This window comes from Loxodonta africana, chromosome 4, assembly GCF_030014295.1.
Source record: "Loxodonta africana isolate mLoxAfr1 chromosome 4, mLoxAfr1.hap2, whole genome shotgun sequence".
Taxonomy (NCBI): Eukaryota; Metazoa; Chordata; class Mammalia; order Proboscidea; family Elephantidae; genus Loxodonta; species Loxodonta africana.
Genome location: NC_087345.1, coordinates 102,277,951 through 102,305,429, shown reverse-complemented (window position 1 = coordinate 102,305,429; position 27,479 = coordinate 102,277,951). Strand labels below are relative to the sequence as shown.

The 27,479-nt window shown below is 39.2% G+C and overlaps 1 protein-coding gene across 1 annotated transcript in view; it reads left to right on the top strand.

Moving 5' to 3' along the window:
• The first annotated feature begins 970 nt into the window (after positions 1-970).
• CNTN1 (contactin 1) overlaps positions 971-27,479 on the top strand; it is a 379,037-nt gene continuing 352,528 nt past the window's right edge. Inside the window, exon 1 of the mRNA XM_023555346.2 lies at positions 971-1,096. The gene's annotated coding sequence lies outside the window, so the exon portion shown is untranslated. The remainder of the gene's footprint in view (positions 1,097-27,479) is intronic.

Sequence of the window (27,479 nt, the reverse complement as noted above, 5' to 3'; positions counted from 1 at the left end):
TGCCCCATAAGGTTTCCAAGGAGTGGCTAGTGGATTCGAACTGCTAACCTTTTGGTTAGCAGCCAAACTCCAGGACAGATAAGTGCAGTTTGTTTTGCCCTAGTGTCCCGTGACCTAAAAGGCAGGCTTGGGATCTCTGAAGTTTGAGTTGCCTTGTACATTCTCTGCAGCCTCAGGCTTTGAGCATAAAGTAAATGATGGACTATCAGCAGAAGGCAAAAGATTGATTATCTGTCAGTCAGGTGATTATTTTAAGTCTTGCCACTAACTGTACTGCTCATAGAAAATGCCTTATGCAGTTTGGCCTTAATTTCCTTCCTACACTGTTTCTTGAAAAGTTATTATGCACCATTTTCCCATTTAAAACACTGTTCCTACCAGGAGATATCTTGGAGGTTTTCTGCACTACAGAACAAGCAGCTCAGTGGCTTCTTCAGATGAAAAACTGCCATATTACATTTAGGCAAAATGGAAACTTCAAACAAACAAAAACACATCTATTTTTTTCTCCCTTGTAAGTAAGTGTAGATATTTTTCTGTTTTGCTCCATCCTTAACCGAAGTTCATGTTTCTCTTTTGAGGCCCTGCCCGCTAACATATTCCTCTGTCAAATCTTCCAGAACAGATGGTCCCTTCAGGGAAGCTCAGGAGAGTGCCGGGTGTCTGGCAATGCCTGGCCCCTCCCTCCCTCTTGGGGCCTCAAATAACTAATCACCGACCCAGTTTCCTTCCTCCTAGGGGTCCTTGGTCCAGCAGCAGCAGGACTGGGTTCCAGGGACTGCAGAGACCCTTTGCAGTTGGCTTTAGCAGCTACCTCAGTCCGCAGTAAGCGCTGGTCCTGGGGAGGAGAGTGATAGCCCTTCTGTCCAATCAGAGACGCAGCTTTCTCTCCTGTGCCCGCCCCGCTCTTCCTGCGGCCCCAATAACCGCTCTAAAAGGCCAGGCTGCCGCTGTCAGGTAGCGAGGGTGGGCTCCGCCAAGGCGAGGAGGGGCGCCGGGTGAGGAGATGCGCTCCCAGGTGTTTGCCACGGAAGTGGGAAACCTGTAGGTTATGGTCCAGCTGTGCCGGGCTGAGGCGAGCAGGAGCAGGGAACAGGTAGGAGGCAGGACTTTTCCTTCTTTGCAGATAAAATAAAGAATGCGTATTTTCATGTTCTTGTTGCCTCCCTTCCCCTTACCCCCCCGCCCTGCCCCGCCCTCGTCACCCCCAAATCTGTGGCCGCTGCAGGCTTCGTCGGGATGGACTCGGGCAGCAGCCTGTCTGGGTGCTGGGAAGGGAGGGTGCGGGATGCTGGAGTCCGGCGGTGGCTGGCAGGGAAGGAGGACGGTAGCGCCCTGGGAGAGGAGACCAAGCCCCCATCTGTGTCTCCTCAACTTTCCTCTCGGAGGCAGCGGCCGCCACCATCGGTGACTCGCCCGGGATGTCATGTCGACCCGGCAGGGGAGGGGCTGGGGGAGCAGACATGTCAGCGGCGGGGAACCGCAGGTCTTCTGAAATCAAGAAGAGCTTCTCCTTCCTCCGCCGTCAGCACCTACTCATTTTCTCTCGCCTCTTCTCTCTCCTTTTGGACTCTTGCTATTTCCCTGAAAAAAAAAAAAAAAAAAGGCGGGGGAGGGGGTGGGGGGAAAGGGAATGATTGCGGTGACGGAAAGAAGGGACTTGTTTTCAGGACCCGCTCCCTTTGGGGGTGGGGGCAGGGAAGAATCCCTACAACTCAAGAGACGATTTCCGATCAATTACATTTCTCTTGAGAAGATGTGGGCCGTTCTCCGCTATCTGCCGCAGACCCAGGAGGGGAGAGAAGGCTTTGCTTCTTCTCTCCCAGTCTGACGTTGTCTATTGGGAACCACCTTCTCACCTAGTTTCTAAGAGGTGGGTTTGCCCCCAGGGATTCCCAGAGAGTCAACTAATCGTGTCCGGATGAGCTCAAGGTGGCTGCACGTCACCCTCCCTGGTGACCGCATCTGGATACTAGGTGTTGGCCCAGCGCCGGTGCCTGCTGGAGTCAGATTGCTGGAAGCATTAGGCAGAATTGCAGAGAAATCATATGCTGCATCACTCGGCCACTGATGACAATCTGCGCTGAAAATTCCTAAAAAATGAGGTTATGAGAAGGAGGCAATGGGGAGAGCTACAGCCTTCTCTTATTTATTTATCCCAAATCCAACATGGGCACTTGTATGTGTGCTTGTATGTTCGCATCTCCAAGGTGGAGCTATATATAGCTCCTGCATCTCCAGCCCGGTTTCCCTGCTGCTAAGCCGGCTGCCTTGGCCTTGGGAAGCAATCTGGAAGCACTGAGTAGGAGGGGCAGGAGGGAATCAAATTCTCCATTGGGAGAAAAGCCAGAGGAGATGCACTCTGAGGGATGAAACGCAGCCTGAAATAAAATGAATGTTTCTGTAACGCGCATAAAGATCAATATTTTCAAATATTATTTTGAATACATTCTTAGCATGCTATCTCATCTTCATCCATTCCCTTGCATTTTTCATAGTGTATATATTAACCCCACTAGCCTGAACTGGCAACCCTGGTGGCACAGTGGTTAAGTGCTATGACTGCTAAACAAAAGGTTGGCAGTGCAAATCCACCAGACGCCCCTTGGAAACTCTATGAGGCAGTTCTACTCTGTCCTATAGGGTCACAATGAGTCAGAATCCACTAGACTGCAATAGGTTTTTTTTTCTGGCGGGGGGTGGTTAGCCTGAAGAAGGAGACCTGGTTGCATAGTGGTGAAGAGCTCGGCTACTAACCAAAAGGTTGGCAGTTTGAATCCACCAGGTGCTCCTTGGAAACCCTATGGGGCAGTTCTACTCTGTCCTGAAGGGTTGCTATGATTTGGAATCGACTGGACAGCAATGAATTCAGTTTTGGGTTTAGCCTGAAATATAACACACTTATTAAATAAATGTAAACTATATCTGGAATATTTTGTTAAACTCATCAGAGCATAATAGTTTGCTTATGCCTGTCCTTTGATGTATTTGGTAGTAAATTTGGGGGGATGGTAACCTATAGCTAGCAACATTTGGAGACCAGGACGCATAACTAAGGGACTGTTAGAAGCGTTGGGGGTAGTTTTGACTTTTTTGGTGAGGATATAATTTTTGCTGTGGACCTGATATTTGAACTTGTGCTGCTGTTTTTTATTATGTCTATTTGCACTATGTGAAAATTCTTTTACAGATCTATGTGCATTTATTTTCTCATTACCTGGATTATGTAATCCTAATGATAATCTTTGCATTTTCACATGTGAAAGCACTAAAATTCAGAGGACACCTGATTTACATATAAAGTCTTTAAAAACCCATTATTCCACCTCTAAGATTCTAACAACATACTGTGCATTTATACCATATAGCAGTTTCCCCTCAAATAGAATACTTTTCAGCTTCCCACTGTTTGTGGTCCTGGTAGCAAATATGGTGGATATTAATACCAGTAAGAATATGTGGGCCAATTTTACTCTGTTCTGTTCTTACATAAATACCTAAATAAAATTATATACATATAATTTTAATTCTGAGTTCTTAGGATACATTCCCAACTTGTCACATCATTTTGAAAATTAGTGATTTAATCTACTAGGCTAACCATCACAGGCAGTTGAGGCTGGATTTTAATTTTGGCTCTGCAGCTTCCTGATTTTGATTTGGGGCAAGTTATTTAACTTCTCAGCATCTCAGTTTCTTCATCTTTAAAAAGAGAGTAATAGCACTGAATATCAGAGTTGTGAGGATTCAACAAGAATATGTAGTGCATAGTTGCCAGCATGGGGATGTGTGCATAGTGAGTCCTCAGTAAATAGAGCTAGTATTCATTATCATAATACATCAGTATGGGATCACCATGAATAGAATTGACTGGATGGCAGCTGGTTTGGTTTTTGATTATCTATCAACTTAATGCATTTAATTAATTTGTGGTTTATTTGGCCAAGATTTCCCAATGATTCTAACTCAGAGTGATCTCTCCTCTCTGAAATCACTAGTAGCTAACTTTCACTTGAAAACCTAATCACATGCAATCTTATTTTGTTGCTTGTATGTATGTCTAATTTGTGTTCTAATGAGACAGGAAGTACTTTGCAAAAAAGATCATGACCTATTTTTCTTTGTATACACCACCAAACTGAACAATGTTCTAAGTATGCTGAAAGATACTTGCTGAGAAAGTATCATCATAAAAAATTGTTTGGATGGATGCAGTAATGACTTAGGATAACCAATTTATTGATAGAAGGCTATATATTGGGAAACGCTTTTGGGAAAACTTCCTTTAGCTCTGCATCTTCTCTCTGAAGGATTATGGATGGTGTCTTAGTCATCTAGTGCTGCTGTAACAGAAATACCGCAAGTGGATGGCTTTAACAAAGAGAAGTTTATTCCCTCAGAGTAAAGTAGGCTTAAAGTCCACATTCAGGGCATCAGCTCCAGGGGAAGGCTTTATGTCTCTGTTGGCCTTCTCATCAATCTTCCCCCAGACTAGGAACATCTCAGCGCAGGCACCCCAGGTCCAAAGGGCACGCTCTGCTCCCGACGCTGCTTTCTTGGTGGGTTGAAGTCCCCAGCTCTCTGCTTCTTTCTGTCTCAAGAGATTGCCTCAAGACACAGTCCAAACTTGTAGATTTCCTGCCTCACTAACACAACTGCCACCCAATCTCCCTCATTACAACATATAGGAAAGTCAGAAAATACTGGGAATCATGGCCCAGCCACACATTTTTAGGGGGACATAATTCGATCCATGACAGATGGCATGAGGTGTTTCTATACCCTTCCACAGAACGACTCAATTTTCCCATAAGAGTTATGACTATGTACAGGTTATTCTTTATTCTCTTGTATCTTGTGTCCCTTGAGGCCAAATAGAGACCTAGTTGAAAGATGATGTTGTTGTTAGGAGCCATGGATTTGAATTTTGACTCATAATGATCCCATGTGACAAAGTAGAACTGCCCCATAGGGTTTTCTAAACTGTAATCTTTACAGAAGCAGCTATACAGATCTTTCTCCCATGGAGCCACTAGTGGGCTCCAATTGTCGACCTTTCCATCAGCAACCAAGAGCTTAACCAATGCCTGTCCAGGGCTCCTTATTTGATAGGCTTTTAATATTTCTTTACACAAAATATGCCATGTAATTGCCTTATTATAAAAGAAATTAACAGTCCCATTTCCATCCATCTATGCATGTAAATTGGCCAGGGCTGCATCATAACACAGAACTTCTAAGTTACTAGTTAGCTCCCCCTCTGCAAATCAATGTTTATTTTACTGGAAATAAAATTATCCTTTGGCATTTGCAGCCCTAATCTCTCCTTAACTAGCCATTCCAAAATACTAGCAGAATGGCTATGAGCACAGGCTTTAGAAGGAAACCTACGTGTGTTAATAAAACTTTCGTTCCTCTACCTCCAAAACCAAAAAAAAAAGTAAACCAAATCCATTGCTGTCCAGTCAATTCCAGCTCATTGCAACCCTACAGGACAGAGTAGAACTGCCCCATAGGGTTTCCAAGGAGCACCTGGTGGATTCAAACTGCCGACCTACTGATAAGCAGTCTGGGCCCTTAATCACTATGCCACCAAGGCAAGTGCCCACTGTCTATTCAGATGCTCATTTGTTCAGATTTATTCTCAACTGTAATTCATATATTGGTCTGTTTTCCCAAGTATCAGCTTCATCTGCCATTGCATGCCTGGATTAGTGCAGTAGTTAATTTATCGAATATCCCAGTGTATAAATCTTACTGGTTTTAAAAAAAAAAAAAAAAATCCAAACCCATTGCCGTTGATTCTGACTCAAATTTCAGGTGATATTATTGAAAAAATGTATTTTCAATTTTTATTATTGCTTCTACTCTGCTGTGAAATTTTCAGTATGTATTATTTCAATTTTAGTTCAGATTAGTTCAAAATTAGTTCCAATCTTAAAGGGCACTGACTCTGGAGCAAGAAACATTTGGATTCAAATCCCGACAGTAGGGCTTAATAGCTGTGTGACCTTGGAAATGTAGCAGGAGGATGGGTAGGTGGCATTAACTCCCTATGGTTGTATGAATGAACTACTGTGTTAAACTGCACTCAAAGTATATTCATTTAATTTTGTATTCAAAATAACATTTTTTGTGATTATAAGGAAATATAGGATCACTAAAGAGAAATTGGAAAGTTCCACGATGTAGAGAGATCTACTCTCCCTGTTCCAATCCTACCTGTATGAACATGTTGTTGTTTGGTGTCATGGGGTCCATTTTCGACTCATAGTGTCCCATGTGACAGAGTAGAACTGTCCGTGGAGTTTTCTAAACTATAATCTTTATGGGATCAAGATTGCCAGGTTGTTCTCCCATGGATCTGTTGGGTGTGTTCAATCCACCAACCTTTGCATTAGCAGCCAAGTGCTTAATTGTTGTACCACCAAGACTCCTTTCATGACTATACACGGTTATTTTAAATTTACAGATTTGGTGTTATACTGAATAATCATTTTTTTTTTTTATCCAGCTTTTTTCCCCACTCAACATCATAACATGAGCCTTTATTCATTTCATTTAATATTTTTCTTCACTCTTTTTTTTATGACTGTCAAATATTGTATGAGTAGAATCTTTAGATCATTTCCAGTTTTTTACGGTTGTGGCGATGGATATAAAAATACATTAACCTTTGCCTTTCTGACCATTTCCTTATAAACCCACCATTGCCCATTGCCGTCGAGTTGATTCCGACTCATAGCGACCCTACAGGACAGAGTTGAACTGCCCTGTTGAGTTTCCAAGGAGCACCTGATGGATTTGAACTGCTGACCCTTTGATTAGCAACCATAGCCCTTAACCACTACGCCACCAGGGTTTCCTCATTTTCTTATAATAACTTCTTAACAGTTGCCAGGTCAAAAGTAAATATTTCTAAACTCCTAACGTCTCCTGTCAAATTTCTCCACCTACCAAAAGTTTATGTGCAAATTTATACACCACCAGTGGGTGTACTGATTTGGCAATACTCTCATTACCACTTGGTATTGTGGTCATAAGAATTATTACCATTTTTATAGTGGAAATTTTGTATCTAGTTATTCTTTTGAGTTTTCTTTCTATGATTTTGGATGAATTCTGAAATATTTTTATTTTAACTGTAATTTTTCGTTTCTATTTCTATGAGTCAGAATCGACTCGATGGCACTGGGTCTGGTTATTTCTTCTTTTGTGAATTTCCTTTGACTATCAGGAAGTTCATATTTTCTTCACATATTAGGAAGACATCAGCTATATGCTGTTAAATTTTTTTGCCTTTCTTTTTTATCTTTTTTTGACACACAGAAATTTATAATTATCAGTAGTTTAACCTATCAGTCTGTCATATTTTCATGCTCAGAAAACTTTCTGCCACCTGATAAATGATTGAATATAAAACACACATATGCGAGTACTATTGCTGAATTTCTTTTCTCCTTTGAAGTGGGATTTGGCTTTTTTATACCACGTGTACAACCCAGTGTTAAGTGGATCCTGGGGACATATAAAATACACTCCCAGTCTATTAAGATCCCCTTATTATTTATGTGGCTCTCTCATGAAGTGAATAGTACCTCAATTCTTTGAGTTGCTATTGTCCATTTCAAAAGTGCCAGGGGGTAAAGCATACTATGGAAGATATTAATGACCAGGTTATTCAGCCAGAGGGGGGCACATTGTTTGAACAATTATCTGAATGACTCAGGCACTAAATCTGCCTTTGCCAGGATTATCCAGATGGTCCTTAATTCACTGGATAATTGCTCACCTCTGTACTTGATTCTGATGATGTAGACCAGAGCGTGCCATCGCTTTTCCTACGCTGTTTTGTAATTAGTCTCTAAATGCTTAGGGTTGGTCACATTAGTTTCTTTTATGAGAGGCAGGGTTCCTTGGTCCTTAACAGCACAGGCTTTGAAGTTATGCAGAGCTTTAAATAAAATCCAGCTTTGCCAGTTACTAGCTGAATGATTTGGGCAAATTATTTGTTCTAAAACTTTGCTTCCTCTGTAGGGAAATGGGGTAGTTGAAGTCCCTAATTCAGAGGCAATAAAGTAATCCAACCCCTGTCTTGTTGTCTTGTTCCCCTTGAGCCCATTCTTCACACTATAATCAGTCGTTTTTCTAAAATCAGTTTCATGATGTGCCTTTGCTGCTGAAAATCTTTTGACAGAGCCCCCTGTTTCCTATAAGATACCTAAAGCCCTTTGCATTACTTCTAAAGTCTTGCGTGGTCCATTTTTACTTCTCTTATTTCATTATATTATTACTCTAGGCTCTTCCTTCTCTAGGCTCCCATAATGCTTATCACAATGAACTGTTTGTATTTCCCCAGATGCTTCATGGTTTGTCTCTTCTTCTCTCCTCCCCATCCTCCAAGCTCTGTTCTCTGCAAGAAATGAGCTGTCTTCTTGTCTGGTTTCTAACTGACTTGCCTCACCCCTTCAAAGACTCGGGTCGGCTGTCTTTCTCTCTAGAAAGACTTCCCTGAACTTTCAGGCTGAGATTTGAGACCTTCTTTAGTGCTTCCCTAATAACCTGTGGGTAACATGGCATTTACCAGACGATATTGTAACTGATTGTTTACTTGTCTGTTGTTGTTAGTTGCTGTTGAGTCAGCTCTGACTCATGGTGACTCCATGTACAACACAAGGAAACGTTGCATGATCCAGTGCCATCTTCAGGATGGTTGGTATACTTGAGTCCATTCTCGTGGACACTGCACTCTGAGTGCCTTCCAGCCTAGGGGGCTTATCTTCCAGCACTGTATCAGGCAATATTCTGTTGTGATCCATAGTGTTTTTGTTGGCTAATTTTCAGAAGTAGATTACCAGGCCTTTCTTCCTAGTCTGTCTTAGCCTGGAAGCTTTGCTGAAACCTGTCCACCATGGCTGACACTGCTGGTATTTGAAATACTGAGGGCATAGCTTCCAGCATCACAAAAACATCTAAGCCACCACAATATGAAAAACTGACAGGAGTAGCAGAGTTTTAAAATAGGTCTTGATATTTACTAGAGTAAGTCCTCCTACTTGGTAATTCTTTAAGTTTGTCTTCACTTAAGCTTGTCTTATTGGCTCTTTACTTTTCTACATAAATTTTAAAATCATCTTGCTCATTTATACAGATATCTGTTAGAATTTTGAATAAGATTTCATCATCCAAATCAATTTGAGAATGGTTGGCATTTAAAAATCGGGCCTTTAAATCCATGATTATGGCCCATATATCACTTTAAGTCTTTAAAAATTTCTGTAAATGATGTCTAAAGTTTTCAGTGTAAAAGCTTGCATAGTTTTTATTATATTTATTCCTAGATACTTGATTTTTTATGCTATTGTACGTACTGTAGTTTCTAAATTTTACTTTTTAACTCTTTGTTGCTAGCAAATTGAAATACAATTGATTTTTATGTTGACTTTTTATTATACAAAGTAGCCAAACACACTTATTAATACTAATAATTTGTCTGTTGATTGTTTTTAATTTTCCAGATACTCAAACTGATTATCTTACAATAAGGAGTTTATTTCTTCTTTTCCATTCCCTATTTTATAACTTTTAAAAATCTTGCCTTATTGCATTGAATAGGATCTCCAGGGCAATGTTGTGTAGAAGTGGTGATAATTGACATCCTTGTCTCATTCCTAATCTCAGAAGAAAATTTCTCGACATTTCATCATTAAGTATGATGTTCACATTAGCTTTTCTTTTTTTTTAATAGATAACCTTCATCAGGCTAAAACATTCCCTTCTAATCCTAGTTTGTTTAGTTTTAACATTTTAATTTCTTTTTGAGATGGTGTGCTTTTTTTTTTTTTTTTTATATTGAGTCACTGTGGTGAATTACATCAATTGATATCCGAATGTTAAGCTGGACTCAAATTCCTGGAAAAAATTAAATTTGGCTATGATGGACTAGGTTTGGGATTTTATGATGTACTACATGTTGTGTATCTTGCTGGATTAGTATATGGTTCGGTAATGTTTTATTTGGCATTTTTTAATGTGTGTGTGTTTAAATGCTTTTTGTCAGATTTTAGTATCAAGTTTTTGCTAATGAACTTATAAAATAAGTTGTATGTAGTCTCTCTTTTTCCATTCTGGTAGGAATATATGGATAATCTATGTTATTTCCTTCTTTAAAATTTTGTAGAAATCACTGTTGAAGCCATTTGGCCCTAAAATTTTTTTCATGGTAAAATTTTAAATTAAACTTTCTATTCCTTTAAGAGTTATGAATCTAATCAGATTTCCTAATTATTATTGAATCTTTTTTGGTAAGTTATAGTTTTTAGGAGTTTTCCCATTCATGTAAATTTTCAAATTTGTTATTTTCTGCTTTTAAAGTATTCTTATATTATCTTTTTAGTAGCTGTAGTATCTTTGACGGTGGCCTTCAATTCCCCTTACTGGTTACTTATACCACAGGCTTATTAATTTTGTAATTTTTTTCAAAGAATCAACCTTAGGCTTCATTGTATTACTTTTTTAAACTATAGATATTGTGAAAATAAGTAAGTTAAAAATTGCTTTTCTATTTTTTCTTACTACAAATGAAATAAAGTTGATCCTCATTATTTGTGGATTTCATATTTATAAATTGACCTACTGAAAAACCAAACCTGTTGCCCTATGATTGGGACTCATAGCAACTCTATAGGACAGAGTAGAACTGCCGCATAAGATTCCAAGGAGTGCCTGGTGAATTCGAATTGCTGACCTTTTGGTTAGCAGTTTAGCTCCTAATCACTGCACTACCAGGATACCTCTAGCTAAAACTTATTTGTAACCCCCAAACCAGTACTTGTGGTGTTTTTATGGTCTTTCACATGTAGGCATGTACAGAGCAATGAAAAAATTGAGTGCAACATATTCCTAGTGGAGGTTGAGCAGGTGATGTTCTGCCTTATTGTTTCAACTCTTGTACCCTAAACAAGTGTCCTCCTCACAGTCTATTTAGCGCCGCATTTTTGTATTTTTGTACTTTTTGTTGGTGATTTCTTTGTTTAAAATAGCCCCCAGGCATAGTGCTGAAGTGCTATCTAGTATGCCTATGGAGAAAACGCTCATGTTAGATAAGCTTAGTTTAGGCATGAGTTATAGTACTGTTGGCTGTGAATTCAACGGTGATAACAATATGGTACATTCAGACAAAGGAAGAGAAAATCCTCCAACCTTACACGAGGCCGCTCAGGACAGTGCTAAAGTAATATTTATAGTGCACGGTGAAGTTATAGAAAAGATGGTAAATTGGCTAAATGGGTAGATTTATGAGGTGATAACCAATAGGAAACACAGAGTGGATAGGATTGTTGTGAAGCTAAAAGCCAAACAAATTTAGTGTCATGTTAACCAAGGTCAGGAAAATGGTGCATTCTTCTCAACTAGTGTTTTATTATAAAAAATACTGCATGTGGTTGATTATTTGTAAGAAATATATATTAAATAAGGTGTCTTTAAACCGAAACACATATAAAACAAGGTTAAGCATTGATTGCTTGACTAAAATGTGACCAGAAGCTTGCTGGAACCTAAACCTGTGTTTCTCCTAGGAACAATGGCTCAATATTTGCTAATTCAGTGTTCATGGTGACTTTTTGGAGCCCTGATGGCGCAGCGGCTAAGAGCTTGGCTGCTAATTAAAAGGTTGGCAGTTCCAATCCACCAGCCACTACCTGGAAACCCTATGGGGCAGTTCTACTGTGTCCTGTAGGGTTGCTATGAGTCAGAGTTGACTTGACAGCAACGGGTTTGGCTTTGGTTTTGAACTTTTTAAAATATAAGTGCTGTGAATAATGAGAACCAACTGCACAGGCTTTTAAAACTGTATGACATTTTGAAAAGGATAATTTAGTAAGTGAGAAAACCTGCTTTAAATCCACCCACAGAGGTAACCACTGTTGACTTGTTGTGAATGTTATGTTTTTTCATATTTTGTGCATATAGTATTGTTTTAAGTATATCATTATTGCTATCAAAATTGAATCATACTATACAAAAACTTTTGCCACTTTTTTTTCACTTAACGTATCTTGGCCAGCTTTTTATTTTCACGCATTGTAGTGTTAATACATTACTTGTAGAATTTGCATAGTATCCCATTGCTTGAAGCATAATGTATGTACGCCCAATTGTTGAATCTTTGGGTTGTTTCTAATGTTTTTAAATAACAAATGCCACAATGAACATCATTTTACATGCACTATTGTGCATTTCTTGGAATATTTCTCTAAGATACATTTACAGAATGGAATTCCTAAAAAAGAGACACATCTTATAGACATTGTAGATAATTTCCATTGTGCCCCTCAAAAAGGTTGTAGTAATTTAGAATCCTAGCAATGTGTAGGAGCCCTGGTGGCGCAGTGATTAAGAGCTTGGCTGCTAACCAAGAGGCTGGCAGTTTGAATCCACCAGCTGCTCCTTGGAAACCCTATAGGGCAGTTCTACTCTCTCCTATAAGGTCACTATGAGTCAGAATCAATTCCACAGCAACGCCTAAAGCAAAGTGAATACAAATGTTTACTTTTGCATATCTTCACTGATACTGAGTATTACCAATCTTTCAAATACTTTTAGAAGATATAGTGGTTCTAAATGAAACTGAGAAAATAATTAATAAATGAAGCTTGATTGTGTACTCGACAACTTCAATCTGTTGTCAAGGATTTCATTTTACTTGGATCCATAACATTTGGCAAATCTGCTGCAAAAGATCTCTTTAAAGTGTTAAAAAGCAAAGATATCAACTTGAAGATTAAGGTGGGCCTGACCCAAGCCATGGTGTTTTCAGTCACCTCATATGCATGAGAAAACTGGGCTATGAATAAGAGGGAAGAAGAATTGACACCTTTCAACTGTAGTGTTGGTGAAGAATATTGAATATACCATGGTCTGGCAAAAGAACAAATAAATCTGTCTTGGAAGAAGTACAGCCAGAATGCTCCTTAGAAGTAAGGCTGGCGAGACTTCATCTCACATACTCTGAACACGTTATCAGGAGGGACCAGTCCCTGGAGAAGGACATCATGCTTGGTAAAGTAGAGGGTCATCAAAAAAGAGGAAGACCCTCAATGAGATGAACTGACGCAGAGGCTGCAACAATGGGCTCAAGCATAGCAATGATTGTGAAAACGGCGTAGGACTGGGCAGTGTTTTGTTCTGTTGTACATGGGGTCGCTATGAGTTAGAACCAACTTGACTGCACCTAACAACAAATAACAACAACAATAGTGTGCTTATATTATAAAGCATAATATTTGGTTATTTTTCTGTAGATTAAATTTTGTTATTGTGTATATAAAAAGATCTCAATTATTACTGGGATTGTAATGCATTTCAGTTTTGGCTCCTAGTTATTTTTATAAACTCCTGTGCTTTCATTGTTATTTTCAGTGTCATAGACTTTCAATATAGCATATGTCTATGGTTGGTCATGCAGGGTAGAGTACAATATTAGATGTTCAGTTGATGTCGATTTAAATCTATGTCTTATACTTACTAACACATGTGATCTGGAGAGTTTACTCAACTCTTCTTACTGTAAGTGGCATCATTTACTAAAACGAGGGGGGAAAAAAGGCGTTGCAGTCAAGTTGATTCCGACTTACTGTGACCCTATTTTTTTTTTTTTTATAGAACAGAGTAGAACTGCCCAATAGGGTTTCCAAGGAGCAGCTGGTCCATTCCAACTGCTGACCTTTGGTTAGCAGCCGAACGCCAAACCAAAACAAATTTGAAAGTAAGTTGACTGTATCATTTGCCATCGATTAGTTTCCAGGTCTGATTTAGATAATTTGGCTAGTTACATAGGCAGATGCCTCTTCTTTCTTATTTGCCCATTTGTGACCCTCCAAAGCTGCTTGTCTTTTGTATAGAATAATTTTCTGACATAAAAAAAGGACCTGCCTCCCATAAATAATCTGTAAATTAGGCCATTCTGTTAGAAATTGAAAGACATAAGATAAACAGCACTTATTTTTTCCTTTATTTATTATGTCTTTTATTTGAAAAGAGAGAGAGAAAGGAGAAGGAGCTAGAGCAGAGAAACAGAGATCTACTCTGTGGTAGGTATTGTGTTTGGATCTGGAGATACAGTAAGGAACAAGTCTGACTTGTTCCTTCATTTCAAGAGGCATCTAAGCTACTGAGAAAAATAAATAAATAAAATGACCACCCAAAACTGTGTGATAAGTGCTTTGATGCAAAGAGAGTCAACATTGTAGGTGGAATGTTCAATGCCAAGGACATGCAAAGACCTGGAGGCCCAGGAGAGCATAACTGGTTCAATTAACTGAAAGAAACTCAACATATGGTAGAGTATAAACTATGAAGTATCAAGAAATGTGGCTGATGAGGTGAGACTGACAGATCAAGAGAGTTCCTTTAAAGTATTAAAGGTTTTGTATCTTATCCTGGCAGCAGTGGTTTCAAGTAAGGTAGTGAGTTAATCACATATCTCGATACTTTTCTTTTTGAGGATTTAATGAAGTAAAACAACATACTAGATAAGAAAGGCCTTTGTAATTTCAAAAGCATTAAAGAAAGTGAGTTAAATCTGGATTTGAAACAGCATATCAAGATAACTATTGATGAGAACTCCTCTTGCCAGGAAAGTGGCAAGTCCAAACTCTCCAAATCATCTCTTTTAATCAGCTCAATGATTATTTTATTTTTGACTTAATTTTGCTAGTAGGTATGTTATAAAAAACCCCTTTGAGTAATTATAGAAAAGAGAATTAAATAAATGTACTGAATCATATAGTTTCATCTTAATTTTTTCACAGCTTCTTTTAGAACTTGATTTCTGCTAAAACATAATTTTTTTGTTTTTAAGCCATATAAGTTCACAAATGTTCTACTTTGGATTTCATCTTCAGCCCCTGTTGAGAACACACCATGCTTGTTTTTATAAACACATATGGTTTCCTGTTTGCATACAATCCTATTTGTTATAAGGGCATCTAAAACTGTCACTCACAACATGACTAAACCACTAAAAAAAGATGTCCAGCAGTGTTGGGTTTTTAGAGATAATTAAAACCAAAGGTATTTATAAAATGCCATTTTCTAAGCTTCTGATGCCTGACATAACCAGACTGAGAATTATTTCCCTGTGTATGTGTTCTTGTGTGTGTGTGTGTGTATTATTTGTGTGTGTGCATGTTTAAGTGACTAGGTGTAGGTGTACAGTGGATGAATTACCGTTACTGACCAGAATAATTTTATTGTTGTTGTATGCCATCGAGTTCATCCGGACTCATAACTACCCTATAGGGCAGAGTAGAACTGCCCCATAGGGTTTCCAAGGCTGTCATCTTTACGGAAGCAGGCTGCTACTTTCTCTCATGGAGCAGCTGGTGGGTTCCAACCACTGACCTTTTGGTTAGCAGTTGAGTGCTTAACCATTGCACTACGAGGGCAATTTAGTGATTTTATTAGTCATACTGAAATATGCTCATAGAATCACTACTTGGCATGCCAAAACTTTATACACCTACTTCTCACTTATTGACTATCTCATTATCTGACATCTTGCATTTGCTACAATAGTAAAAAACCTACTATCCAATTATTTTGTGCATTAACGACCTATGTCTGGCAGCACTGAGTGCTGAGATGTGAGGTGAGTGTAACTCTGGTTGTGATGGTTAAGGTTATGTGTCAGGTTGGCTGGGTCATGATTCTCAATGGTTTGGCAGTTACATATTGATGTGATTTGGCCATTTTGTAATGATGTAGTCATGCTCCATCTTCACGTAATGCTGATTTTTGCATAACAACCTGATCTTTGGATCGTAACTGTGTCAATAAGTCAGGAGTGGTGTACTTCCAATAAAAATCCCTGTATTTTCTGATATTCTGCTGAAATTATGTATTAAGAAGTCACAAAGAATAACTGAGACATAGCATGTATGAATAATTTCTTGTTTTTTTCTTTCTATCTTTTCTTAATGCCATCATTATTCAAGGAAGTATTGGGCTAAGGTATATTGATCACACTGTTTCTCTTTTGAATGCCCGAGATGATTGTATTTTTCAAAACAAGCAATTACCTATTATTTGATACACTAAGGAATTAAAATTTAACTCAACCATTCCCCAAGTGAGTTTTGTTTCACCCAGAAAAGATTTTTTTCTTCACAATTGCTTGCAATGTTCTTTGACCTGGCAATGACATTTGAGATCTTATTCATTATAAGAGCTTTCTTATTGCCATGGATCTTCTGTCAGCTTACATATGCTCATCTGTTTCATTTATACTACATTGGCTCATGTTTGATGTGGGGCAAATGTAGTGGGTGATAGCAATGGAAAATTATTTTATCTATACCAGATCATAGTTTCTTTAATAATGGACCTTATATCGAATTCCGGACAAAAGCAGTGTCTATTTTTCAAGTATATTGGCACTTTAATAAGATAGAAAGTTTTGCTTGTGTCTGCATGGTATATCTGACAAGCATCTGCTCATCTTTCAAGATGAACCATCTTTGGTGAAGAGTAGTACAGACACAATACTGGGAAACCAGCACAACTTGACCAAGGCAAAGTCAGAGAAGCTTCATAGACGTATCCAAACTCCCAGAGGGATCAAGTTACTGGTCTGAGGGATGGGAACCATGGTCTCAGGGGACATCTAGCTCAACTGGTATAACATAGTTTATAAGGAAAATGTTCTACATCTTACTTTGGTGAATACCATCTGGGGTCTTAAAAGCTTGTGAGCAGCTGTCTAAGATATGTCTACTGGTCCCACCCCATCTGGAGCAAAGGAGAATGAAGAAAGCCAAACACATAAGGGAAAGATTACTCTAAAGGATTAATGCACCACAACTACCATGGCCTCCACCAGACTGAGTCTAACACTACTAGATGGTACCTGGCTACCACCATTGACTGCTCTGTCAGGGATCAATATAGAGGGTCCTGGACAGAGCTAGAGAAAAATGTAGAACAAAATTCTAACTCACAGAAAAAGATCAGACTTACTGGCCTGGCAGAGACTGGAGAAACCCCAAGAGTATGGCCCCCACACACCCTTTTAACTCAGTAATGAAGTCACTCCTGAGGTTCACCCTTCAGCCAAAGATTAGACAAGCCCACAAAACAAACAACAATACATGTAGCTCAACCATGTATATGAGACTAAATGGGCACACCAGCCTAGGGGCAAGGACAGGAAAGCAGGAGGTGACAGGAAAACTGGATGAATGGAAATGGGGAACTCAAGGTCAAGAAGGGGAGAGTGTTGACACATTGAGGATTTGGCAACCAATGTCACAAAATAATACGTGTATTAATTGTTTAATGAGAAACCAATTTGTTCTGTAAACTTTCACCTAAAGCACAATAAAAAAATAAATAAATAAAAATAGCATCTATATGTACAACTTAAAAAAAAAAAAAGGCAAACCCAAACAACTAGGAAAAAAAAAAGGTGAATCATCTTGTTCAGGAAGTTTCTCCTGGACCGACTTCCCCCAGGTATATTGACATCTCCCTTATTTATATCCCCAATGTGCCCCTTACATATATTGACCATAGCCCCTATAACACTTCATTACCCATATTTATGCTCATCTCTGTCTTTACTATATTGTAAGTCTCTTGAGAATGGAGATCATGTCTTATTGATTTTTTTTAATCTTTAAAGCCCTCTTTTAATGAGCAAATAAACTATTTTAGTAATGTTCTTTAATAATAATATTCTAAAAATGCCAGAGGGAGACCATCAATTTATTAGCAAATGTCCACATTGCTTCCTCAGTATTGGTACACATAACTGTAATAATATAATTGCTCTACAACTATGTGCTATACAGGGCAAGAATTCTCAGACTTTATAGTTCATATGAATTACCTGGTAGCTTTGTTGAAAATGAACAATCCTGGCCATCATCCCTACAGATTCTGGTTTAGTAGATCTGGGATATGACTCAGAAATCTGCGTTTCTAACAGAATCTCTAGTGTCCTTCAATTACATTTGAGAAACAAAAATTTACATTGTTTACTCCATAACTACATACATATAAATAAACACATACGCAAGCACATACCTACTCAGATTAAAGATTGCTCTTAAATACTTTGAGAATCTCCACAATGCCAGGGGGATTATTACTTTGTATTACTCCGTTCATTTCTTTTTCATGGCATTGACTACTTAGGGTGTGCCTAGGAGTGAAATAAAAGGGAAATCTATAAATATTTACTTGATCTGTACAAGCAGAAGAATTCTAGGTCGAGTGAACGGCAGCCTAACTTGAATTGCCAGAATAGAGAGGCATGGCCCCTCAATCAAATCCCAGACTTGAGCCAGTTTACAGACCCACAACCCCTTGAATGAAGGGGAGGTTGGGTCCCTTGAGGAAGGACCCCACTACACTGCAAAAAATATATGCTGTTGATCTTTCTCCTAGCCTTCCCCAAAGGGATCTGCAGCCTTTTATAAGGGTGACAGGTCATTGGGGAAAAGGAAATAATAAGACTTTTAAGGGATTACTGGATACCAGCTCTGAACTGAGACTAATTCCAGGAGACCCAAGACATCACTGTGGCCCATCAGTCAGAGTGGGGGCATATGGAGGTCAGGTTATTAATGGAGCCTTCGCTCATGTCCATCTCACAATTGGTACAATGGATCCCAAACCCATCCTGTAGTGATTTCCCCAGTTCCAGAATGAATAATTGAAATAGATATACTCAGCACCTGGTAGAACCCCCACATTGGATCCTTCACAAGGGGAGTAAGGGCTATTATGGTACGAAAAGTCAAGCAAAAGCCATTAGAACTGCCCTTATCTAGGAAAATAGTAAACCAAAAACAATACGGCATTCCTGCAGGGATTGGAGAAATTACTTCCATCACCAAGGACTTGAAGGATGCAGAGGTGGTGATTCCCACCTCATCCCCATTCAACTCACCTATTTGGTCTGTGCAAAAAACAGATGGATCTTGGAGAATGACAGTGGATTATCAAAAACTTAACCAGGTGGTGACTCTAATTGCAGCTGCTGTTCCAAATGTGGTTTCATTGCTTGAGCAAATTAATACATCTCCCTGCACCTGGTATGCAGCTATTGATCTGGCTAATACCTTTTTCTCCATACCTGTTTCGAAGGACCATCAGAAGCAGTTTGCCTTCAGCTGGAAAGGCTAGAAATACACCTTCAGTTGCCTAGCTCAGAGCTCTATCGACTCTTCAGCCCTATGTCATAATTTAGTCCACAGAGAGTTTGATTGCCTTTCCTTTCCACAAGATGTTACATTGGTTCATTACATTGATGACATTATGCTGATTGTTCCTAGTAAGGAAGAAGTGTCAATGATTCTGGATTTATTGGTAGAACATTTGTATGCTAAAGGGTGGAAAATCAACCCAAGAAAAAATCAGGCACCTTCCACCTCAGTGAAATTTCTAGGGATCCAGTGGTGTGGGGCATGTCAAAATATTCCTTCTACAGTGAAGGATAAGTTATTGCATCTGGCCTCTCCCACAACTAAAAAGGAGGCACAACATCTGGTGGACCTCTTTGGATTTTGGAGGCAACTTATCCCCCATTTGGGTGTGCTACTCCAGTCTATTTATCAAGTGACTTGAAAAGCTGCTAGTTTTGAGTGGGGCCCAGAACAAGAGAAGGCTCTGTAATAGGTTCGGGCTGCCATGCAAGCTGCCTTCCCTCTTGGGCCATATGATCTGGCTGATTTACTAGTGCTTAAAGTGTCAGTGGCAGATAGAGATGCTGTTTGGAGTCTTTGGCAGGTTCCTACTGGTGAATCACAGCGCAAACCCTTAAGATTTGGGAGCAAAGCCCTGCCATCTTCTGCACATAACTGCTCCCCTTTTGAGAAACAGCTTTTGCCTTGTTACTGAGCCTTAGTAGAGACTGTAAGCTTAACTATGGACCACCAAGTCACCATGTGGCCTGAGCTGCCCATCATGAACTGGGTGTTGTCTGACTCACAGAGTCATAAATTTGGACATGCACAACAGTCACCGTTACGTGGAAGTGCTATATATGAGATTGGGCCTGAGCAGGACCTGATGGCACTAGTTAGTTACATGAGGATGTGGCCCAAATGCCCACGGTCTCCACTCCTGTCACATTATCTTCCATCACCTAGTCTGTACCTACTGCCTCATAGGGAGTTCTTTATGATCAGATGACTAAGGAAGAGAAAACTTATGCCTGGCTTACAGGTGCTTCTGTGCAATATGCAAGCACCACTTGAAAGTGGACGATGGCAACACTACAGCCTTTTTCTGGGAACTCATACCACCAAGAAAGGAGCACTGGGAGCAGACCACATCCTTTGAGCTTGAGGTCCCTGCACTGAGAAGCTCTCAGACCAGGGGAAGAGATTGGTGACAAGGACTTTCCTTCAGAGCCAACAGAAACAGAAAGCCTTCTTCTGGAGTTGGCTCCCTGAATTTAGATTTCTAGCCTCTAGACAGAATAAATTTCTGTTTGTTAAGGCCATCCATTTGTGATATGTTATGACAGCACTAGATAACTAAGACAAGTTGAAGCTATTATTTAATGACAGAATCATACTTTTTCCCCCCTACTATTTCCAAATTTTACTATTACACTCTACTCCCTTCTAAGAAAAACAAGAAGTCAGGTGTTCTCCCTAGGTTGTAATTGGGAGTCTTGTGATCATCATAAAGACTTCTTTTTCCCTGAATACTTATGTGGTAAGGGATGAGAGTGATTAATTATGCCCTTACTCTATTGTGAGAATTTGGGATATAAACTAAAAAAAATTCAGCCTTGCCCCTGTATAAATATAAAATATGTAGTCTAAAGTCAAGAGTGTGATGGTTACGATTGTATGTCAAGATGGCTGGGCCATGATTCTTAGTGGTTTGGCAGTCGTATAGTGTTGTGATCATCCCCATGATGGGGTCTACTGTGAGTAGCCAGTCAGTTGAAAGGGAATTTCCTTGGGCATGTGGCCTGCATCGAACGTCAGTGGACATTTTGGCAAGACTCAAGGGCTTTTTCCTAGCTCTGGATCCTGAAGCTAGCTTCTGTCCATCTGACCTCCAATTCTCGGGACTTTAGCAAGCCAGCCTGCCGATCTTGGGATGCATGATCTTCCCAGCCTGTTTGCAGGAGCTCTGTTCTCTGACCTGCCAATCTTGGGTTCACCAGACCCTGTGGCTACATCAGTCTGGAGAAGCCTCTATCCTGACCCTCTACAACTGCATGAGCCGTTTCTGGATATAAATCTATATATGTATATATTTTACACTTTACTGGTTTTGCTTCTCTAGAGAACCCAACCTAACACAAAAACATTTTAAATTATCAGCTTTTTTTTTATCATTCCATATAATAGGTCTTCTCTAATTGTAAAGATAATTGAGAATTGGACAATGCATTGTCTTTTTAAAACTTTTTCAAGGATAGACACATTAAAATTTTTCAGAATTGAAAAAAAAGGCTTTTCATTTTAACCATTGATATATTCAGAAAATTCATGCAAATTAGAAAATTCATTACAAAAAGGAACAAACCTCCCAGAGCCATGGTAGGAGCATGTCTGGAATTAATAGGTTGGGTAAAGGTAGCATTTGTAAAATCTTACAAGAAGGATCACACATTACTGAATTATAGTGCCTGCTCCACCCCTCCATTCTAGGCATGATTACAGTGTTTGTCCTTAATGAAGTTATGTTTTCCATCTTAATTACAAAGTGGGAAGATACAGTATGGCATCCATCATGGATTGAATTGTGTCCCCCAAAAATATGTGTTATCAATTTGGCTAGGCCATAATTCCCAGTATTGTGTGATTGTCCACCATTTTGTCATCTGATGTGATTTTCCTATGTGTTGTAAATCCTATCTCTATGATGTTGATGAGATGAGATTAGTGGCAGTTATGTTAATGTGGCAGGACTCAATCTACAAGATTGAATTATGTCTTGAGCCAATCTCTTTTGAGATATAAAAGAGAAAAGGGATCAGAGAGATGTGGGGAACATCATACTACCAAGAAAGCAGCACCAGGAGCAGAGCACATCCTTTGGACCTGGGGTTTCTGTGCAGAGAAGCTCCTAGACCAAGGGAGCATTGATGAAAAGAACCTTCCCCCAGAACCAACAGAAAAGGCCTTCACCTGGGGCTGATGCCCTGATTTTGGACTTCTAGCCTGCTAGACTCTGAGAAAATAAACTTTCATTTGTTAAAGGCATCCACTTGTGGTATTTCTGTTATAGTAGCACTAGATAACTAAGACAGCATCTGCTTGCTAATTCTTTATCATTGGAATGTTCTAATATCTTTTATCTTCTCAGCAGGAGATGTTGCTGTACAATATTACATATAATTTGTTTTAAGGAAGGACTTTCCTGCAGACTCCCATTTATTAAATTGTGAACTGGTTACCTTATGACATCAGGGTTGTCAAGAATGCTATTTAATATAAATTCTTTTATATAGGCATTCAACATAAAGCAACCCCAAATGCAAGATTTTATTTCAGTGAGCTATAAGTGAGTATATTGTGTTAACATTCTGCAGTTTTTGCAACTTTTGGATTTTACACTATCCAGCTCCCAGGGGGTTCTGATTGCCTCGGGACCTGCTGAAACAGAATGTGATTTTGATATTAAACTCTATGTTCTGCATGCAATCTGCTCACTCTAAAATGGATTGGGAGCATTTTGTTTCTTACAAAAGAGGTAAATATTGATTCAGAACAGAAGCTCATCCAGTCCTCATGGTCATTCTTCTGCTGATTAAAGATATTCCTTCTGCATGATAATTGTTTTGTAAGCATTTTGCAGAAAAATGAAAAATGGATACAGAAAGGATGAGATGAGAATATATAATATCATGGATTGAGAGCTGAACTTTTCCTGCTTTAGATATCCTCTAAGCCGATGGTTCTCAAAAGTGAATGTGCTTATATATCACTGGAATAGCTTGTTAAAACAGACCCATGGACCCACTGGCAAAGACGGATTCAGTAGATCTGGGGTGGGGCCTGATGATTTGTATTTTAACAAACCGCCTCCCCCCACCAGCCGGTGATGTTGATGCTGTCGGTTGTGAACCACACTTTTCATAGTATTGCCCTAAATAGCTTTTATACCAAACCTTCTTTGCTAGCTGGTAATTCTTGTCTTCAGAAAATTATAACCAAACTGTGAGTATTAACTGATGGAAGAAAAAAAATAAAATAAAACATCCTATTTTATTGTATAGGATGATGCTGCTTTACCAGGATTCTTTTGCTTTAATATTACTAGCACAATTTTTTCCCTATCATAAAACCACACAAATAATCTTACAGGGCCTGATTTGATTACCCTTGTGTTGGAGAAAATATTGACATTCCTGTTGCTTTCAAGAAATAAATCTGTTAGAGTCTCAAGTTTTATTACCATCAAGCCTGAGGGGAGTAAGTAGGACAGCCCTCTTGCTTTCTCATTAACAACCAAATTCAAACCTCTTACAGTCTAGTAAAATTAGAGAATAACATTAATAAAATCACTGATGAGGGTGAATGGCCATGGCCAATAACCAGTAAATTTGCCCTTGAGAATAGGAATTAAATTCCACAGCTATTTCTAGTATTTTGAAAGTCAGGATGCTAGAGTACTCTCAACCATAGCCTGAATAACTAAGTTGCATCACTGACCTAGGTAGCTTTAGAACTACTGATTTTTTTTTTTTTTTAATTTAAAACACCTGGACTCCAACATTCAACCATTCAGACTTACTGGTTTAGGGTATGGCCTTCCTACTGGTATTTTAAAAAATTATCTGGGTGATTTTAATTTGCAGCCAAGGCTGAAAAACACTGGTAAGAGAATGTGTTAGAAATGAATTAGCTGTGACAATTTTGCTGCTCCTGTTAAATCCTCGGCAGTGTTGGAATATAGGGAAATAGGTAGAGGAGAATGGGTAAGGAGAGAAGTGTGGACAGAAAGTCAGCTATCATTTCTTAAGACCTACTTTCCTTAAGAAAGGTACTCCATGAGGCATTTCGTAAATATTGTCTCTAAACCTCACAAAAACTCTCAAGATAATGATTAATTAGGAGCCTTTTTTAATCCAATGAAAGAGGTTTGAAGAAAGGGATAAAGTAACTGTCCCATGACAAGAAATTATTTAGGTAATGGGAAACTGTCATTAAAACCCAGATTGGGATGGCTTCAGCATCTTATTTTTCTCATTTCCTTGTGACGCTACTAGATGCCTTTCCCTCTTTTTCTTGTTTTTTATTTTCTCTACATCTAAATACCTTGAGATTAGGGATAAATTTTAACAGATGTTGAAAAGTCCATAGCCCCATTATGAGGAGTAATATAGCCTTTGGACAATAGGCTCAACACATACAATGAGTAAAAGCTTTACCTATAGTACCTTATACCTATGTTGTTGTTGTTGTGCGCCATCGAGTTGATTTTCAACTCACACCAACCCACTATGACAGAGTAGAACCTCCCCACAGGGTTTTCTTTATAGGAACAGATTGCCAAGTCTTTCTCCACTGAGCTACTGGATGGGTTCCTTCGAATCACCAACATTTGGGTTAGTAGTCGAGCACTTAACCATTATGCAACCAGGGCTCTTTCTTTATACTTATAGTATACCTTATAACTACAGTATAATTATAATATAATATAGTTGTTATAGCATAGTTGCTAGCTGCCATTGAGTTAGCCCCAACTCATGGTGACCCCATACACAACCGAAGGAAATTATGCTGGGTCCTGTGCCATCACCATGATAGGTTGTGGATCAGACCATTGTGATCCACAGGGTTTTCATTGGCTGAATTTTGGAAGTAGATCTCCAGGCCTTCCTTCTTAGTCCATCTTAGTCAGAAAGCTCCACTGAAACCTTTTCAGCATCACAACAACACACAAGTCTCCACTGGTAGATGGGTGGTTGCTGCATATAAGATGCATTGGTCAGGAATTGAACCTGGTTCTCCTGCATGGGAAGTGAAAATTCTGCCACTGAACCACCAGTGCCCCCATTAGTATAGTATAAATATAAAACCTTATACCTACGGTATTAGATGTCACCCATTTTGTCCCTTATAACAATGAGGAACAAATCACAGTGGCTCTCAGCTGTAGTTACAGCAATAAATATGCCCAAGTTTTGAGTTTACTTTAATGAATTTATTTTCTAAGATTTATCACTGTCTTCCAATGCCCTTTTTCACTGCAAGCTAAGCCCATGAGTTCCAGACATGCTTGGGAAATGCAACAATGTTTCCCTAGAAGCATTCAGTATAGCACCTTATATAGTACCTTATAAAGAGCCTTGGTGGAGTAGTGGTTATGTGCTTGGTTGCTAATTGAAGGATCAGTAGTTCGAGCCGCTCTATGGGAGAAAGATGTGGCAGTCTGCTTCTGTAAGGATTCACAGCCTTGGAAATCCTATAGGGCAGGAAGTCCTAGCTAGATCAATAAGGCAAGAAAAAGAAATAAAATGTATCCAAGTTGGTAATGAAGAAGTAAAACTGTCCCTATATGGGAATGATATGATACTATACATAGAAAACTCAACAGACTCCACAAGAAAGCTGTTGAAACTAAGAGAAAGATTCAGCAGAGTTGCAGGATACAAGATAAACATACAAAAATCAATTGGATTCCTATACACCGATAAAGAGAATGACGAAAAGGAAATCAGGAAAACAATACCATTTATAATAGCCCCTAAAAAAATAAAATACTTAGGAATAAATCTAACCAGGGATGTAAAAAACCTATACATAAAAACCTACAAAACACTACTGCAAGAAACCAAGAGATCTACGTAAATGGAAAAACACACCACGCTCATGAATAGGTAGACTCAACATAGTGAAAATGTCAATTTACAAAATGCCTCATGTAGTACAATGCAATCCCTATGCAAATATGAATAGCATTCTTTAAAGAGATGGAAAAAGTAATCATTAACTTTATATGGAAAGGGAAGAGGCACTAGATAAGTAAAGCACTATTGAAGAAGAAGACTTCTTCAGGAGGACTTACACTACCTGACACCAGAACCTACTATTCAGCTACAGTAGTCAAAACAGCCTGGTACTGGTACAACAACAGATAGATTGACCAGTGGAACAGAATTGAGAACCCAGAAGTAAATCCATCCACATGTAGTCACCTGGTTTTCAACAAAGGCCCAAAGTCCATCAAAAAGATGGAAACAATCTAGATGCCCATCAATAGATGAATGAATAAATGAACTATGGTACATACACATAACGGAATACTACACAACAATAAAAAACAATGATGGATCTGTGAAGCATCTCATAACATGGATGAATCTGGAGGGCATTATGCTGAGTGAAGTAAGTCAATCACAAAAAGACAAATATTATATGAGACCTTTTGTAAAAGGTCTCATAATATACTATAAAAATTTATGAAAAGGTTTACACACAAAAAGAAAATCTTTGATGGTTACAAGGGAGGGGAAGGGTAGGGATGGAAGAACACTAAATAGACAATAGATAAGTGGTAACTTTGGTGAAGGATAAGAGTACACAATACTGGGAAACCGGACAACTAGTCCAAGGCAAGGTCATGGAAGCTCCATAGACACATCCAAATTCCCCAAGGGACTGAATTACTGGGCTGAGGGCTGTGAGGACCATGGTCTTGGGGAACATCTAGCTCAATTGGCATAACATAGTTTATGAAGAAAATGTTCTACATTCTACTTTGGTTTGGTGAGTAACGCCTGGCATCTTAAAGCTTGTGAGTGATAATCTAAGACACTCCACCGGTCTCACCCTGTCTGGAGCAAGGAAGAATGAAGAAAACCAAAGACACAAGGGAAAGATTAGTTCAGAGGACTAATGACCCACAACTACCACAGCTTCCATTGGACTGAGTCCAGCACAACTAGATGGTGCTTGGCTACCACCACTGACAGCTCTGACAAGGATCACAATAGAGGGTCCTGGACAGAGCTGCAGAATATGTAAAACAAAATTTTAACTCTCAAAAAAGGACTAGATTTACTGGCCTGACAGAGACTGGAGAAACTCTGAGAGTATGGCCCCCAACCCCTTTTTAGCTCAGTAATGAAGTTACTCCTGGAGGTTTACCCTTCAGCCAAAAATTAGACAGGCCCATAAAAAAAAATGAGACTAAAGGGGCACACCAGCATAGGGGCAAGGACTAGAAGGCAGGAGGGAACAGGAAGGCTAGTAATAGGGAACCCAAGGTCGAGAAGGGGAGAATGTTGACATGTCATGGGGCTGGTAACCAATGTCACAAAATAATATGTGTACAAATTATTTAAGAGAAGCTAGTTTGTTCTGTAAACCTTCATCTAAAGTACAATAATAAAATAAAAGAAAGAAAACCTATAGGGCAGTTTGAGTCTCTCCTAACCAAACCAAATCTAATGCCATCGAGTTGGTTCCGACTCATAACGACCCTATGGGACAGAGTAG